The 19,049-nt window shown below is 48.6% G+C and overlaps 2 protein-coding genes and 1 long non-coding RNA gene across 7 annotated transcripts in view; 1 reads left to right on the plus strand and 2 right to left on the minus strand.

Annotated features, from left to right (window-relative positions):
* Nucleotides 1–19,049, minus strand: part of LOC139533491 (uncharacterized) — a 254,324-nt gene that overhangs the window by 96,322 nt on the left and 138,953 nt on the right. The gene's annotated exons all lie outside the window — the stretch shown is intronic.
* The window catches only part of LOC139533493 (uncharacterized), a 254,354-nt gene that overhangs the window by 95,783 nt on the left and 139,522 nt on the right, over nt 1–19,049 (plus strand). The window lies entirely within an intron of this gene.
* dusp16 (dual specificity phosphatase 16) overlaps nt 1–19,049 on the minus strand; it is a 118,857-nt gene that overhangs the window by 94,392 nt on the left and 5,416 nt on the right. The window contains exon 1 of one of the 2 annotated variants that reach the window (XM_071331548.1): nt 612–867. The exons of the other annotated variant lie outside the window; for it this stretch is intronic. The gene's annotated coding sequence lies outside the window, so the exon portion shown is untranslated. Of the gene's footprint in view, nt 1–611; nt 868–19,049 lie in introns of those variants that run through there. 2 annotated transcript variants of the gene reach the window in all.

A 19,049-nucleotide genomic window follows, 5' to 3' on the forward strand; every position in this document is an offset into this window, starting at 1 on the left:
GATTGTTAGTGTGGTTTTACAGTGTGATTGTTAGTGTGGTTTTACAGTGTGGTTTTACAGTGTGAATGTTAGTGTGGTTTTACAGTGCGATTGTTAGTGTGGTTTTACAGTGTGATTGTTAGTGTGGTTTTACAGTGTGATTGTTAGTGTGGTTTTACAGTGTGATTGTTAGTGTGGTTTTACAGTGTGATTGTTAGTATGGTTTTACAATGTGATTGTTAGTGGGGTTTTACAGTGTGATTGTTAGTGGGGTTTTACAGTGTGATTGTTAGTGTGGTTTTACAGTGTGATTGTTAGTGTGGTTTTACAGTGCGATTGTGACTGTGGTTTTACAGTGCGATTGTTAGTGTGGTTTTACAGTGTGATTGTTAGTGTGATTGTTAGTGTGGTGTTACAGTGTGATTGTTAGTGTGGTGTTACAGTGTGATTGTTAGTGTGGTTTTACAGTGTGATTGTTAGTGTGGTTTTACGGTGAGAAACGGGACAACACTAGAAGAGCCTTGAAACTGAACTCCTGAGCAGAGTGACTGACAACATAAAGAGACTGAAAACATAGTGGCATCAATGATTCAATGATCCATTACTATTGACCAGTAAGTTATTTAACCTACCTCAGAATGTTTACGCCAGCAGGATAAATATCCTGGTCACCGGACGCCAGGTTTCAGAAGGGCCAAAGTTCAGTTCAGTAGGTGTGGCTGGCGGCTCACGCTATTGGCTGTTGGGAGACAGAATGTTACCATGTCCCCCTGCTGGACTGAGACAGACAATAAGACACCACTGGACCAGACACTACCATGTCCCCCTGCTGGACTGGGACAGACAATAAGACACCACTGGACCAGACACTACCATGTCCCCCTGCTGGTCTGAGACAGACAATAAGACACCACTGGACCAGACACTACCATGTCCCCCTGCTGGACTGAGACAGACAATAAGACACCACTGGACCAGACACTACCATGTCCCCCTGCTGGACTGAGACAGACAATAAGACACCACTGGACCAGACACTACCATGTCCCCCTGCTGGACTGAGACAGACAATAAGACACCACTGGACCAGACACTACCATGTCCCCCTGCTGGACTGAGACAGACAATAAGACACCACTGGACCAGACACTACCATGTCTCCCTGCTGGACTGAGACAGACAATAAGACACCACTGGACCAGACACTACCATGTCCCCCTGCTGGACTGGGACAGACAATAAGACACCACTGGACCAGACACTACCATGTCCCCCTGCTGGACTGAGACAGACAATAAGACACCACTGGACCAGACACTACCATGTCCCCCTGCTGGACTGGGACAGACAATAAGACACCACTGGACCAGACACTACCATGTCCCCCTGCTGGACTGAGACAGACAATAAGACACCACTGGACCAGACACTACCATGTCCCCCTGCAGGACTGGGACAGACAATAAGACACCACTGGACCAGACACTACCATGTCCCCCTGCTGGACTGGGACAGACAATAAGACACCACTGGACCAGACACTACCATGTCCCCCTGCTGGACTGAGACAGACAATAAGACACCACTGGACCAGACACTACCATGTCCCCCTGCTGGACTGAGACAGACAATAAGACACCACTGGACCAGACACTACCATGTCCCCCTGCTGGACTGAGACAGACAATAAGACACCACTGGACCAGACACTACCATGTCCCCCTGCTGGACTGGGACAGACAATAAGACACCACTGGACCAGACACTACCATGTCCCCCTGCTGGACTGGGACAGACAATAAGACACCACTGGACCAGACACTACCATGTCCCCCTGCAGGACTGAGACAGACAATAAGACACCACTGGACCAGACACTACCATGTCCCCCTGCTGGACTGGGACAGACAATAAGACACCACTGGACCAGACACTACCATGTCCCCCTGCAGGACTGAGACAGACAATAAGACACCACTGGACCAGACACTACCATGTCCCCCTGCTGGGCTGAGACAGACAATAAGACACCACTGGACCAGACACTACCATGTCCCCCTGCTGGACTGGGACAGACAATAAGACACCACTGGACCAGACACTACCATGTCCCCCTGCAGGACTGGGACAGACAATAAGACACCACTGGACCAGACACTACCATGTCCCCCTGCTGGACTGGGACAGACAATAAGACACCACTGGACCAGACACTACCATGTCCCCCTGCTGGACTGAGACAGACAATAAGACACCACTGGACCAGACACTACCATGTCCCCCTGCAGGACTGAGACAGACAATAAGACACCACTGGACCAGACACTACCATGTCCCCCTGCTGGACTGAGACAGACAATAAGACACCACTGGACCAGACACTACCATGTCCCCCTGCTGGACTGGGACAGACAATAAGACACCACTGGACCAGACACTACCATGTCCCCCTGCTGGACTGAGACAGACAATAAGACACCACTGGACCAGACACTACCATGTCCCCCTGCTGGACTGAGACAGACAATAAGACACCACTGGACCAGACACTACCATGTCCCCCTGCTGGACTGGGACAGACAATAAGACACCACTGGACCAGACACTACCATGTCCCCCTGCTGGACTGAGACAGACAATAAGACACCACTGGACCAGACACTACCATGTCCCCCTGCTGGACTGGGACAGACAATAACACACCACTGGACCAGACACTACCATGTCCCCCTGCTGGACTGAGACAGACAATAAGACACCACTGGACCAGACACTACCATGTCCCCCTGCTGGACTGGGACAGACAATAAGACACCACTGGACCAGACACTACCATGTCCCCCTGCTGGACTGAGACAGACAATAAGACACCACTGGACCAGACACTACCATGTCCCCCTGCTGGACTGGGACAGACAATAAGACACCACTGGACCAGACACTACCATGTCCCCCTGCAGGACTGAGACAGACAATAAGACACCACTGGACCAGACACTACCATGTCCCCCTGCAGGACTGAGACAGACAATAAGACACCACTGGACCAGACACTACCATGTCCCCCTGCTGGACTGGGACAGACAATAAGACACCACTGGACCAGACACTACCATGTCCCCCTGCTGGACTGGGACAGACAATAAGACACCACTGGACCAGACACTACCATGTCCCCCTGCTGGACTGAGACAGACAATAAGACACCACTGGACCAGACACTACCATGTCCCCCTGCTGGACTGAGACAGACAATAAGACACCACTGGACCAGACACTACCATGTCCCCCTGCAGGACTGAGACAGACAATAAGACACCACTGGACCAGACACTACCATGTCCCCCTGCTGGACTGAGACAGACAATAAGACACCACTGGACCAGACACTACCATGTCCCCCTGCTGGACTGAGACAGACAATAAGACACCACTGGACCAGACACTACCATGTCCCCCTGCTGGACTGGGACAGACAATAAGACACCACTGGACCAGACACTACCATGTCCCCCTGCTGGACTGAGACAGACAATAAGACACCACTGGACCAGACACTACCATGTCCCCCTGCTGGACTGAGACAGACAATAAGACACCACTGGACCAGACACTACCATGTCCCCCTGCTGGACTGGGACAGACAATAAGACACCACTGGACCAGACACTACCATGTCCCCCTGCTGGACTGAGACAGACAATAAGACACCACTGGACCAGACACTACCATGTCCCCCTGCTGGACTGAGACAGACAATAAGACACCACTGGACCAGACACTACCATGTCCCCCTGCTGGACTGAGACAGACAATAAGACACCACTGGACCAGACACTACCATGTCCCCCTGCTGGACTGAGACAGACAATAAGACACCACTGGACCAGACACTACCATGTCCCCCTGCTGCACTGAGACAGACAATAAGACACCACTGGACCAGACACTACCATGTCCCCCTGCTGGACTGGGACAGACAATAAGACACCACTGGACCAGACACTACCATGTCCCCCTGCTGGACTGGGACAGACAATAAGACACCACTGGACCAGACACTACCATGTCCCCCTGCTGCACTGAGACAGACAATAAGACACCACTGGACCAGACACTACCATGTCCCCCTGCTGGACTGAGACAGACAATAAGACACCACTGGACCAGACACTACCATGTCCCCCTGCTGGACTGAGACAGACAATAAGACACCACTGGACCAGACACTACAATAAGACACCACTGGACCAGACACTACCATGTCCCCCTGCTGGACTGAGACAGACAATAAGACACCACTGGACCAGACACTACCATGTCTTCCTGCTGGACTGAGACAGACAATAAGCACCACTGGACCAGACACTACCATGTCCCCCTGCTGGACTGAGACAGACAATAAGACACCACTGGACCAGACACTACCATGTCCCCCTGCTGGACTGGGACAGACAATAAGACACCACTGGACCAGACACTACCATGTCCCCCTGCTGGACTGGGACAGACAATAAGACACCACTGGACCAGACACTACCATGTCCCCCTGCTGGACTGGGACAGACAATAAGACACCACTGGACCAGACACTACCATGTCCCCCTGCTGGACTGAGACAGACAATAAGACACCACTGGACCAGACACTACCATGTCCCCCTGCTGGACTGAGACAGACAATAAGACACCACTGGACCAGACACTACCATGTCCCCCTGCTGGACTGAGACAGACAATAAGAAACCACTAGACCAGACACTACCATGTCCCTATTCCCTGTTTAGTGCACTACAGAGCCGTGTTTAGTGCACTACAGAGCCGTGTTTAGTGCACTACAGAGCCGTGTTTAGTGCACTACAGAGCTGTGTTTAGTGCACTACAGAGCTGTGTTTAGTGCACTACAGAGCCGTGTTTAGTGCACTACAGAGCCGTGTTTAGTGCACTACAGAGCCGTGTTTAGTGCACTACAGAGCTGTGTTTAGTGCACTACAGAGCTGTGTTTAGTGCACTACAGAGCCGTGTTTAGTGCACTACAGAGCCGTGTTTAGTGCACTACAGAGCCGTGTTTAGTGCACTACAGAGCCGTGTTTAGTGCACTACAGAGCCCTGGTCAAAAGTAGTGCACTATATAGGGGAAAGAATACCATTTGGGACACAGGCCCAATCTGACTCACCTCAAACAGCTACCTCAAACAGTTAACAGTGTGAACATTAAAAGACAGCCGAATGGAAGACGGGCTGAGTCGACTAACAAACGCACCCTGCTGTCTACAAGACAGCCGAATGGAAGACGGGCTGAGTTGACTAACAAACGCACCCTGCTGTCTACAAGACAGCCGAATGGAAGACGGGCTGAGTCGACTAACAAACGCACCCTGCTGTCTACAAGACAGCCGAATGGAAGACGGGCTGAGTCGACTAACAAACGCACCCTGCTGTCTAAAAGACAGCCGAATGGAAGACGGGCTGAGTTGAATAACAAACGCACCCTGCTGTCTACAAGACAGCCGAATGGAAGACGGGCTGAGTTGACTAACAAACGCACCCTGCTGTCTAAAAGACAGCCGAATGGAAGACGGTCTGAGTCGACTAACAAACGCACCCTGCTGTCTAAAAGACAGCCGAATGGAAGACGGGCTGAGTTGACTAACAAACGCACCCTGCTGTCTACAAGACAGCCGAATGGAAGACGGGCTGAGTCGACTAACAAACGCACCCTGCTGTCTACAAGACAGCCGAATGGAAGACGGGCTGAGTCGACTAACAAACGCACCCTGCTGTCTAAAAGACAGCCGAATGGAAGACGGGCTGAGTCGACTAACAAACGCACCCTGCTGTCTATAAGACAGCCGAATGGAAGACGGGCTGAGTTGACTAACAAACGCATCCTGCTGTCTAAAAGACAGCCGAATGGAAGACGGGCTGAGTTGACTAACAAACGCACCCTGCTGTCTATAAGACAGCCGAATGGAAGACGGGCTGAGTTGACTAACAAACGCATCCTGCTGTCTAAAAGACAGCCGAATGGAAGACGGGCTGAGTTGACTAACAAACGCATCCTGCTGTCTAAAAGACAGCCGAATGGAAGACGGGCTGAGTTGACTAACAAACGCACCCTGCTGTCTAAAAGACAGCCGAATGGAAGACGGGCTGAGTTGACTAACAAACGCACCCTGCTGTCTATAAGTCCTGTCTGATAGCATTGTGTTACACTATCTAACTGTTACATCAATACACCTGGTTGGTACCTGTCTGATAGCATTGTGTTACACTATCTATCTGTTACATTAATACACCTGGTTGGTACCTGTCTGATAGCATTGTGTTACACTATCTAACTGTTACATTAATACACCTGGTTGGTACCTGTCTGATAGCATTGTGTTACACTATCTATCTGTTACATTAATACACCTGGTTGGTACCTGTCTGATAGCATTGTGTTACACTATCTAACTGTTACATCAATACACCTGGTTGGTACCTGTCTGATAGCATTGTGTTACACTATCTAACTGTTACATCAATACACCTGGTTGGTACCTGTCTGATAGCATTGTGTTACACTAACTATCTGTTACATCAATACACCTGGTTGGTACCTGTCTGATATCATTGTGTTACACTATCTGTTACATTAATACACCTGGTTGGTACCTGTCTGATAGCATTGTGTTACACTATCTATCTGTTACATCAATACACCTGGTTGGTACCTGTCTGGTAGCATTGTGTTACACTATCTAACTGTTACATTAATACACCTGGTTGGTACCTGTCTGATAGCATTGTGTTACACTATCTAACTGTTACATTAATACACCTGGTTGGTACCTGTCTGATAGCATTGTGTTACACTATCTAACTGTTACATTAATACACCTGGTTGGTACCTGTCTGATAGCATTGTGTTACACTATCTAACTGTTACATCAATACACCTGGTTGGTACCTGTCTGATAGCATTGTGTTACACTATCTAACTGTTACATCAATACACCTGGTTGGTACCTGTCTGATAGCATTGTGTTACACTATCTATCTGTTACATTAATACACCTGGTTGGTACCTGTCTGATAGCATTGTGTTACACTATCTAACTGTTACATTAATACACCTGGTTGGTACCTGTCTGATAGCATTGTGTTACACTATCTAACTGTTACATTAATACACCTGGTTGGTACCTGTCTGATAGCATTGTGTTACACTGTCTAACTGTTACATCAATACACCTGGTTGGTACCTGTCTGATAGCATTGTGTTACACTATCTAACTGTTACATCAATACACCTGGTTGGTACCTGTCTGATAGCATTGTGTTACACTATCTAACTGTTACATCAATACACCTGGTTGGTACCTGTCTGATAGCACCTGGTTGGTACCTGTCTGATAGCATTGTGTTACACTATCTAACTGTTACATTAATACACCTGGTTGGTACCTGTCTGATAGCATTGTGTTACACTATCTAACTGTTACATCAATACACCTGGTTGGTACCTGTCTGATAGCATTGTGTTACACTATCTAACTGTTACATTAATACACCTGGTTGGTACCTGTCTGATAGCATTGTGTTACACTATCTAACTGTTACATCAATACACCTGGTTGGTACCTGTCTGATAGCATTGTGTTACACTATCTATCTGTTACATCAATACACCTGGTTGGTACCTGTCTGATAGCATTGTGTTACACTATCTAACTGTTACATCAATACACCTGGTTGGTACCTGTCTGATAGCATTGTGTTACACTAACTAACTGTTACATCAATACACCTGGTTGGTACCTGTCTGATATCATTGTGTTACACTATCTGTTACATTAATACACCTGGTTGGTACCTGTCTGATAGCATTGTGTTACACTATCTAACTGTTACATTAATACACCTGGTTGGTACCTGTCTGATAGCATTGTGTTACACTATCTAACTGTTACATCATGACAGATATATCTTGTTCTAACAGACAGATACTGATGGGGATGACAGAGTCTCCTAACCCAGCCAATTGGGACACAGCCTGAGTCTCTTAACCCAGCCAATTGGGACACAGCCTGAGTCTCCTAACCCAGCCAATTGGAACACAGCCTGAGTCTCCTAACCCAGCCAATTGGAACACAGCCTGAGTCTCCTAACCCAGCCAATTGGAACACAGCCTGAGTCTCCTAACCCAGCCAATTGGAACACAGCCTGAGTCTCCTAACCCAGCCAATTGGGACACAGCCTGAGTCTCTTAACCCAGCCAATAGGGACACAGCCTGAGTCTCCTAACCCAGCCAATTGGAACACAGCCTGAGTCTCCTAACCCAGCCAATTGGAACACAGCCTGAGTCTCCTAACCCAGCCAATTGGAACACAGCCTGAGTCTCCTAACCCAGCCAATTGGAACACAGCCTGAGTCTCCTAACCCAGCCAATTGGAACACAGCCTGAGTCTCCTAACCCAGCCAATTGGAACACAGCCTGAGTCTCCTAACCCAGCCAATTGGAACACAGCCTGAGTCTCCTAACCCAGCCAATTGGGACACAGCCTGAGTCTCTTAACCCAGCCAATAGGGACACAGCCTGAGTCTCCTAACCCAGCCAATTGGAACACAGCCTGAGTCTCCTAACCCAGCCAATTGGAACACAGCCTGAGTCTCCTAACCCAGCCAATTGGGACACAGCCTGAGTCTCCTAACCCAGCCAATTGGAACACAGCCTGAGTCTCCTAACCCAGCCAATTGGAACACAGCCTCATACTGTGGGGCTTGGCTCTTCTATCCTTGTGGGGACCTACAATCCCCAAAAGGCTCCACAAAGTCAGTAAAACATGATGACAATTCTCCCTCGTGGGGACATTTCCCACATCCCCATAAGGACAAAGGCTATTTTAAGTTTAGGGGTTAGGGTTTGGTTTAAGAGGGTTTCTGTTTATGTTGGTATCAAACCTTGGGTTAGGGTTAGGGTTAGGGTTAGGGTTAGGTTAGGTTAGGGTTAGGGTTAGGGTTAGGTTAGGTTAGGGTTAGGGTTAGGGTTAGGGTTAGGGTTAGGGTTAGGGGTTAGGGTTAGGGTTAGGGTTAGGGTTAGGGTTAGGGTTAAGAGGGTTTCTGTTTATGTTGGTATCAAACCCTGGGTTAGGGTTAGGGTTCGGGTTAGTTAGTATCAAACCCTGGGTTTAAGAAGCTGACGGTTTGGGAAACACGAGGCGTCTGAAATGTGGAACTAGTGATGATTGTTAGTGTGGTTTTACAGTGCGATTGTGACTGTGGTTTTACAGTGCGATTGTTAGTGTGGTTTTACAGTGTGATTGTTAGTGTGATTGTTAGTGTGGTGTTACAGTGTGATTGTTAGTGTGGTGTTACAGTGTGATTGTTAGTGTGGTTTTACAGTGTGATTGTTAGTGTGGTTTTACGGTGAGAAACGGGACAACACTAGAAGAGCCTTGAAACTGAACTCCTGAGCAGAGTGACTGACAACATAAAGAGACTGAAAACATAGTGGCATCAATGATTCAATGATCCATTACTATTGACCAGTAAGTTATTTAACCTACCTCAGAATGTTTACGCCAGCAGGATAAATATCCTGGTCACCGGACGCCAGGTTTCAGAAGGGCCAAAGTTCAGTTCAGTAGGTGTGGCTGGCGGCTCACGCTATTGGCTGTTGGGAGACAGAATGTTACCATGTCCCCCTGCTGGACTGAGACAGACAATAAGACACCACTGGACCAGACACTACCATGTCCCCCTGCTGGACTGGGACAGACAATAAGACACCACTGGACCAGACACTACCATGTCCCCCTGCTGGACTGAGACAGACAATAAGACACCACTGGACCAGACACTACCATGTCTCCCTGCTGGACTGAGACAGACAATAAGACACCACTGGACCAGACACTACCATGTCCCCCTGCTGGACTGGGACAGACAATAAGACACCACTGGACCAGACACTACCATGTCCCCCTGCTGGACTGAGACAGACAATAAGACACCACTGGACCAGACACTACCATGTCCCCCTGCAGGACTGAGACAGACAATAAGACACCACTGGACCAGACACTACCATGTCCCCCTGCTGGACTGAGACAGACAATAAGACACCACTGGACCAGACACTACCATGTCCCCCTGCTGGACTGAGACAGACAATAAGACACCACTGGACCAGACACTACCATGTCCCCCTGCTGGACTGAGACAGACAATAAGACACCACTGGACCAGACACTACCATGTCCCCCTGCTGGACTGAGACAGACAATAAGACACCACTGGACCAGACACTACCATGTCCCCCTGCTGGACTGAGACAGACAATAAGACACCACTGGACCAGACACTACCATGTCCCCCTGCTGGACTGAGACAGACAATAAGACACCACTGGACCAGACACTACCATGTCCCCCTGCAGGACTGAGACAGACAATAAGACACCACTGGACCAGACACTACCATGTCCCCCTGCTGGACTGGGACAGACAATAAGACACCACTGGACCAGACACTACCATGTCCCCCTGCTGGACTGGGACAGACAATAAGACACCACTGGACCAGACACTACCATGTCCCCCTGCTGGACTGGGACAGACAATAAGACACCACTGGACCAGACACTACCATGTCCTCCTGCTGGACTGAGACAGACAATAAGACACCACTGGACCAGACACTACCATGTCCTCCTGCTGGACTGAGACAGACAATAAGACACCACTGGACCAGACACTACCATGTCCTCCTGCTGGACTGAGACAGACAATAAGACACCACTGGACCAGACACTACCATGTCCCCCTGCTGGACTGGGACAGACAATAAGACACCACTGGACCAGACACTACCATGTCCTCCTGCTGGACTGAGACAGACAATAAGACACCACTGGACCAGACACTACCATGTCCCCCTGCAGGACTGAGACAGACAATAAGACACCACTGGACCAGACACTACCATGTCCCCCTGCTGGACTGAGACAGACAATAAGACACCACTGGACCAGACACTACCATGTCCCCCTGCTGGACTGGGAGAGACAATAAGACACCACTGGACCAGACACTACCATGTCCCCCTGCTGGACTGAGACAGACAATAAGACACCACTGGACCAGACACTACCATGTCCCCCTGCTGGACTGAGCAAGACAATAAGACACCACTGGACCAGACACTACCATGTCCCCCTGCTGGACTGAGACAGACAATAAGACACCACTGGACCAGACACTACCATGTCCCCCTGCAGGACTGGGACAGACAATAAGACACCACTGGACCAGACACTACCATGTCCCCCTGCAGGACTGAGACAGACAATAAGACACCACTGGACCAGACACTACCATGTCCCCCTGCTGGACTGAGACAGACAATAAGACACCACTGGACCAGACACTACCATGTCCCCCTGCTGGACTGAGACAGACAATAAGACACCACTGGACCAGACACTACCATGTCCCCCTGCTGGACTGGGACAGACAATAAGACACCACTGGACCAGACACTACCATGTCCCCCTGCTGGACTGAGACAGACAATAAGACACCACTGGACCAGACACTACCATGTCCCCCTGCAGGACTGAGACAGACAATAAGACACCACTGGACCAGACACTACCATGTCCCCCTGCTGGACTGGGACAGACAATAAGACACCACTGGACCAGACACTACCATGTCCCCCTGCTGGACTGAGACAGACAATAAGACACCACTGGACCAGACACTACCATGTCCCCCTGCTGGACTGAGACAGACAATAAGACACCACTGGACCAGACACTACCATGTCCCCCTGCTGGACTGAGACAGACAATAAGACACCACTGGACCAGACACTACCATGTCCCCCTGCTGGACTGAGACAGACAATAAGACACCACTAGACCAGACACTACCATGTCCCCCTGCTGGACTGGGACAGACAATAAGACACCACTGGACCAGACACTACCATGTCCCCCTGCTGGACTGAGACAGACAATAAGACACCACTGGACCAGACACTACCATGTCCCCCTGCTGGACTGGGACAGACAATAAGACACCACTGGACCAGACACTACAATAAGACACCACTGGACCAGACACTACCATGTCCCCCTGCTGGACTGAGACAGACAATAAGACACCACTGGACCAGACACTACCATGTCCCCCTGCTGGACTGGGACAGACAATAAGACACCACTGGACCAGACACTACCATGTCCCCCTGCTGGACTGAGACAGACAATAAGACACCACTGGACCAGACACTACCATGTCTCCCTGCTGGACTGAGACAGACAATAAGACACCACTGGACCAGACACTACCATGTCCCCCTGCTGGACTGAGACAGACAATAAGACACCACTGGACCAGACACTACCATGTCCCCCTGCTGGACTGAGACAGACAATAAGACACCACTGGACCAGACACTACCATGTCCCCCTGCTGGACTGAGACAGACAATAAGACACCACTGGACCAGACACTACCATGTCCCCCTGCTGGACTGAGACAGACAATAAGACACCACTGGACCAGACACTACCATGTCCCCCTGCTGGACTGGGACAGACAATAAGACACCACTGGACCAGACACTACCATGTCCCCCTGCTGGACTGAGACAGACAATAAGACACCACTGGACCAGACACAACCATGTCCCCCTGCTGGACTGAGACAGACAATAAGAAACCACTGGACCAGACACTACCATGTCCCTATTCCCTGTTTAGTGCACTACAGAGCCGTGTTTAGTGCACTACAGAGCCGTGTTTAGTGCACTACAGAGCTGTGTTTAGTGCACTACAGAGCTGTGTTTAGTGCACTACAGAGCCGTGTTTAGTGCACTACAGAGCCGTGTTTAGTGCACTACAGAGCCGTGTTTAGTGCACTACAGAGCTGTGTTTAGTGCACTACAGAGCTGTGTTTAGTGCACTACAGAGCTGTGTTTAGTGCACTACAGAGCCGTGTTTAGTGCACTACAGAGCTGTGTTTAGTGCACTACAGAGCCGTGTTTAGTGCACTACAGAGCTGTGTTTAGTGCACTACAGAGCCGTGTTTAGTGCACTACAGAGCCGTGTTTAGTGCACTACAGAGCCGTGTTTAGTGCACTACAGAGCCGTGTTTAGTGCACTACAGAGCCCTGGTCAAAAGTAGTGCACTATATAGGGGAAAGAATACCATTTGGGACACAGGCCCAATCTGACTCACCTCAAACAGCTACCTCAAACAGTTAACAGTGTGAACATTAAAAGACAGCCGAATGGAAGACGGGCTGAGTCGACTAACAAACGCACCCTGCTGTCTACAAGACAGCCGAATGGAAGACGGGCTGAGTTGACTAACAAACGCACCCGGCTGTCTACAAGACAGCCGAATGGAAGACGGGCTGAGTCGACTAACAAACGCACCCTGCTGTCTACAAGACAGCCGAATGGAAGACGGGCTGAGTCGACTAACAAACGCACCCTGCTGTCTAAAAGACAGCCGAATGGAAGACGGGCTGAGTTGAATAACAAACGCACCCTGCTGTCTACAAGACAGCCGAATGGAAGACGGGCTGAGTTGACTAACAAACGCACCCTGCTGTCTAAAAGACAGCCGAATGGAAGACGGTCTGAGTCGACTAACAAACGCACCCTGCTGTCTAAAAGACAGCCGAATGGAAGACGGGCTGAGTTGACTAACAAACGCACCCTGCTGTCTACAAGACAGCCGAATGGAAGACGGGCTGAGTCGACTAACAAAGGCACCCTGCTGTCTACAAGACAGCCGAATGGAAGACGGGCTGAGTCGACTAACAAACGCACCCTGCTGTCTAAAAGACAGCCGAATGGAAGACGGGCTGAGTCGACTAACAAACGCACCCTGCTGTCTATAAGACAGCCGAATGGAAGACGGGCTGAGTCGACTAACAAACGCACCCTGCTGTCTACAAGACAGCCGAATGGAAGACGGGCTGAGTCGACTAACAAACGCACCCTGCTGTCTAAAAGACAGCCGAATGGAAGACGGGCTGAGTTGACTAACAAACGCATCCTGCTGTCTAAAAGACAGCCGAATGGAAGACGGGCTGAGTTGACTAACAAACGCACCCTGCTGTCTATAAGTCCTGTCTGATAGCATTGTGTTACACTATCTAACTGTTACATCAATACACCTGGTTGGTACCTGTCTGATAGCATTGTGTTACACTATCTATCTGTTACATTAATACACCTGGTTGGTACCTGTCTGATAGCATTGTGTTACACTATCTAACTGTTACATTAATACACCTGGTTGGTACCTGTCTGATAGCATTGTGTTACACTATCTATCTGTTACATTAATACACCTGGTTGGTACCTGTCTGATAGCATTGTGTTACACTATCTAACTGTTACATCAATACACCTGGTTGGTACCTGTCTGATAGCATTGTGTTACACTATCTAACTGTTACATCAATACACCTGGTTGGTACCTGTCTGATAGCATTGTGTTACACTAACTATCTGTTACATCAATACACCTGGTTGGTACCTGTCTGATATCATTGTGTTACACTATCTGTTACATTAATACACCTGGTTGGTACCTGTCTGATAGCATTGTGTTACACTATCTATCTGTTACATCAATACACCTGGTTGGTACCTGTCTGGTAGCATTGTGTTACACTATCTAACTGTTACATTAATACACCTGGTTGGTACCTGTCTGATAGCATTGTGTTACACTATCTAACTGTTACATTAATACACCTGGTTGGTACCTGTCTGATAGCATTGTGTTACACTATCTAACTGTTACATCAATACACCTGGTTGGTACCTGTCTGATAGCATTGTGTTACACTATCTAACTGTTACATCAATACACCTGGTTGGTACCTGTCTGATAGCATTGTGTTACACTATCTATCTGTTACATTAATACACCTGGTTGGTACCTGTCTGATAGCATTGTGTTACACTATCTAACTGTTACATTAATACACCTGGTTGGTACCTGTCTGATAGCATTGTGTTACACTATCTAACTGTTACATTAATACACCTGGTTGGTACCTGTCTGATAGCATTGTGTTACACTGTCTAACTGTTACATCAATACACCTGGTTGGTACCTGTCTGATAGCATTGTGTTACACTATCTAACTGTTACATCAATACACCTGGTTGGTACCTGTCTGATAGCATTGTGTTACACTATCTAACTGTTACATCAATACACCTGGTTGGTACCTGTCTGATAGCACCTGGTTGGTACCTGTCTGATAGCATTGTGTTACACTATCTAACTGTTACATTAATACACCTGGTTGGTACCTGTCTGATAGCATTGTGTTACACTATCTAACTGTTACATCAATACACCTGGTTGGTACCTGTCTGATAGCATTGTGTTACACTATCTAACTGTTACATCAATACACCTGGTTGGTACCTGTCTGATAGCATTGTGTTACACTATCTAACTGTTACATTAATACACCTGGTTGGTACCTGTCTGATAGCATTGTGTTACACTATCTAACTGTTACATTAATACACCTGGTTGGTACCTGTCTGATAGCATTGTGTTACACTATCTAACTGTTACATCAATACACCTGGTTGGTACCTGTCTGATAGCATTGTGTTACACTATCTATCTGTTACATCAATACACCTGGTTGGTACCTGTCTGATAGCATTGTGTTACACTAACTAACTGTTACATCAATACACCTGGTTGGTACCTGTCTGATATCATTGTGTTACACTATCTGTTACATTAATACACCTGGTTGGTACCTGTCTGATAGCATTGTGTTACACTATCTAACTGTTACATTAATACACCTGGTTGGTACCTGTCTGATAGCATTGTGTTACACTATCTAACTGTTACATCATGACAGATATATCTTGTTCTAACAGACAGATACTGATGGGGATGACAGAGTCTCCTAACCCAGCCAATTGGGACACAGCCTGAGTCTCTTAACCCAGCCAATTGGGACACAGCCTGAGTCTCTTAACCCAGCCAATTGGGACACAGCCTGAGTCTCCTAACCCAGCCAATTGGAACACAGCCTGAGTCTCCTAACCCAGCCAATTGGAACACAGCCTGAGTCTCCTAACCCAGCCAATTGGAACACAGCCTGAGTCTCCTAACCCAGCCAATTGGAACACAGCCTGAGTCTCCTAACCCAGCCAATTGGGACACAGCCTGAGTCTCCTAACCCAGCCAATTGGAACACAGCCTGAGTCTCCTAACCCAGCCAATTGGAACACAGCCTGAGTCTCCTAACCCAGCCAATTGGGACACAGCCTGAGTCTCCTAACCCAGCCAATTGGAACACAGCCTGAGTCTCCTAACCCAGCCAATTGGAACACAGCCTGAGTCTCCTAACCCAGCCAATTGGAACACAGCCTGAGTCTCCTAACCCAGCCAATTGGAACACAGCCTGAGTCTCCTAACCCAGCCAATTGGAACACAGCCTGAGTCTCCTAACCCAGCCAATTGGGACACAGCCTGAGTCTCCTAACCCAGCCAATTGGAACACAGCCTGAGTCTCCTAACCCAGCCAATTGGAACACAGCCTGAGTCTCCTAACCCAGCCAATTGGGACACAGCCTGAGTCTCCTAACCCAGCCAATTGGAACACAGCCTGAGTCTCCTAACCCAGCCAATTGGAACACAGCCTCATACTGTGGGGCTTGGCTCTTCTATCCTTGTGGGGACCTACAATCCCCAAAAGGCTCCACAAAGTCAGTAAAACATGATGACAATTCTCCCTCGTGGGGACATTTCCCACATCCCCATAAGGACAAAGGCTATTTTAAGTTTAGGGGTTAGGGTTTGGTTTAAGAGGGTTTCTGTTTATGTTGGTATCAAACCTTGGGTTAGGGTTAGGGTTAGGGTTAGGGTTAGGGTTAGGGTTAGGGTTAGGGTTAGGGTTAGGGTTAGGGTTAAGAGGGTTTCTGTTTATGTTGGTATCAAACCCTGGGTTAGGGTTAGGGTTAGGGGTTAAGAGGGTTTCTGTTTAGGGTTAGGGTTAGGGTTAGGGTTAGGGTTAGGGTTAGGGTTAGGGTTAGGGTTAAGAGGGTTTCTGTTTATGTTGGTATCAAACCCTGGGTTAGGGTTCGGGTTAAGAGGGTTTCTGTTTATGTTGGTATCAAACCCTGGGTTAGGGTTAGGGTTAGGGTTAGGGTTTGGTTTAAGAAGGTTTTTGTTTGTGTTGGTATCAAACCCTGGGTTAGGGTTAGGGTTAAGAGGGTTTCTGTTTATGTTGGTATCAAACCCTGGGTTAGGGTTCGGGTTAAGAGGGTTTCTGTTTATGTTGGTATCAAACCCTGGGTTAGGGTTAGGGTTAGGGTTTAGGGGTTAGGGTTAGGAGGGTTTCTGTTTATGTTGGTATCAAACCCTGGGTTAGGGTTAGGGTTAAGAGGGGTTCTGTTTATGTTGGTATCAAACCCTGGGTTAGGGTTAGGGTTCGGGTTAGTTAGTATCAAACCCTGGGTTTAAGAAGCTGACGGTTTGGGAAACACGAGGCGTCTGAAATGTGGAACTAGTAAAGTTGTGTTTGTAGTATGTTGCTGGGTTCCTTATTCTGGACAGGAATGATGTTCAGTTACCAGACAAAGCTGGTTGTTGTCAACGTCCTCTTAACCTCTGTCTACTTCCACTTCTCTAATCAATGGAAAAAAGTCCATCCAAATGTCCTGATGGTATTTAGTGGAACTAAAAACAAACTCAGTATAATACATTCACTGGAACCTCCCAAAGACGCTGGCCCTCTCTGTCCTCCTGTCCAACATGACATGTACAGGTGACAGACAGACAGACAGTAGACAGACCTCTCTGTCCTCCTGTCCAACATGACATGTACAGGTGACAGACAGACAGACAGACAGACAGACAGACCTCTCTCAGGTGTGACAGACAGACAGACAGACAGACAGACAGACAGACAGACAGACAGACAGACAGACAGACAGACAGACAGACCTCTCTGTCCTCCTGTCCAACATGACATGTACAGGTGACAGACAGACAGACAGACAGACAGACAGACCTCTCTGTCCTCCTGTCCAACATGACATGTACAGGTGACAGACAGACAGACAGACAGACAGACAGACAGACAGACAGACAGACATACCTCTCTGTCCTCCTGTCCAACATGACATGTACAGGTGACAGACAGACAGACAGACAGACAGACAGACAGACAGACAGACCTCTCTCAGGTGTGACAGACAGACAGACAGACAGACAGACAGACAGACAGACAGACAGACAGACAGACAGACAGACAGACCGTATCAGCAGCAGCTGACAGACGGTGACACATACTGATCCAGACTGACTCTCAGAGCCCACATCTGTTGGTTGGTGATGTCATCAAGGTGATGTCATGGAGACATCACACTCTGGTGAATGGAATGCCAGCATCACCTCTCAGACCCAGCTGTGTTTATGATGTCCTACCAGCATCACCTCTCAGACCCAGCTGTGTTTATGATGTCCTACCAGCATCACCTCTCAGACCCAGCTGTGTTTATGATTTCCTACCAGCATCACCTCTCAGACCCAGCTGTGTTTATGAGCTCCTAGCAGCATCACCTCTCAGACCCAGCTGTGTTTATGGTTTCCTACCAGCATCACCTCTCAGACCCAGCTGTGTTTATGAGCTCCTACCAGCATCACCTCTCAGACCCAGCTGTGTTTATGGTTTCCTACCAGCATCACCTCTCAGACCCAGCTGTGTTTATGATGTCCTACCAGCATCACCTCTCAGACCCAGCTGTGTTTATGATTTCCTACCAGCATCACCTCTCAGACCCAGCTGTGTTTATGATTTCCTACCAGCATCACCTCTCAGACCCAGCTGTGTTTATGATTTCCTACCAGCATCACCTCTCAGACCCAGCTGTGTTTATGATTTCCTACCAGCATCACCTCTCAGACCCAGCTGTGTTTATGATTTCCTACCAGCATCACCTCTCAGACCCAGCTGTGTTTATGGTTTCCTACCAGCATCACCTCTCAGACCCAGCTGTGTTTATGATT

Source organism: Salvelinus alpinus, chromosome 11 (assembly GCF_045679555.1).
Source record: "Salvelinus alpinus chromosome 11, SLU_Salpinus.1, whole genome shotgun sequence".
Classification (NCBI taxonomy): Eukaryota; Metazoa; Chordata; class Actinopteri; order Salmoniformes; family Salmonidae; genus Salvelinus; species Salvelinus alpinus.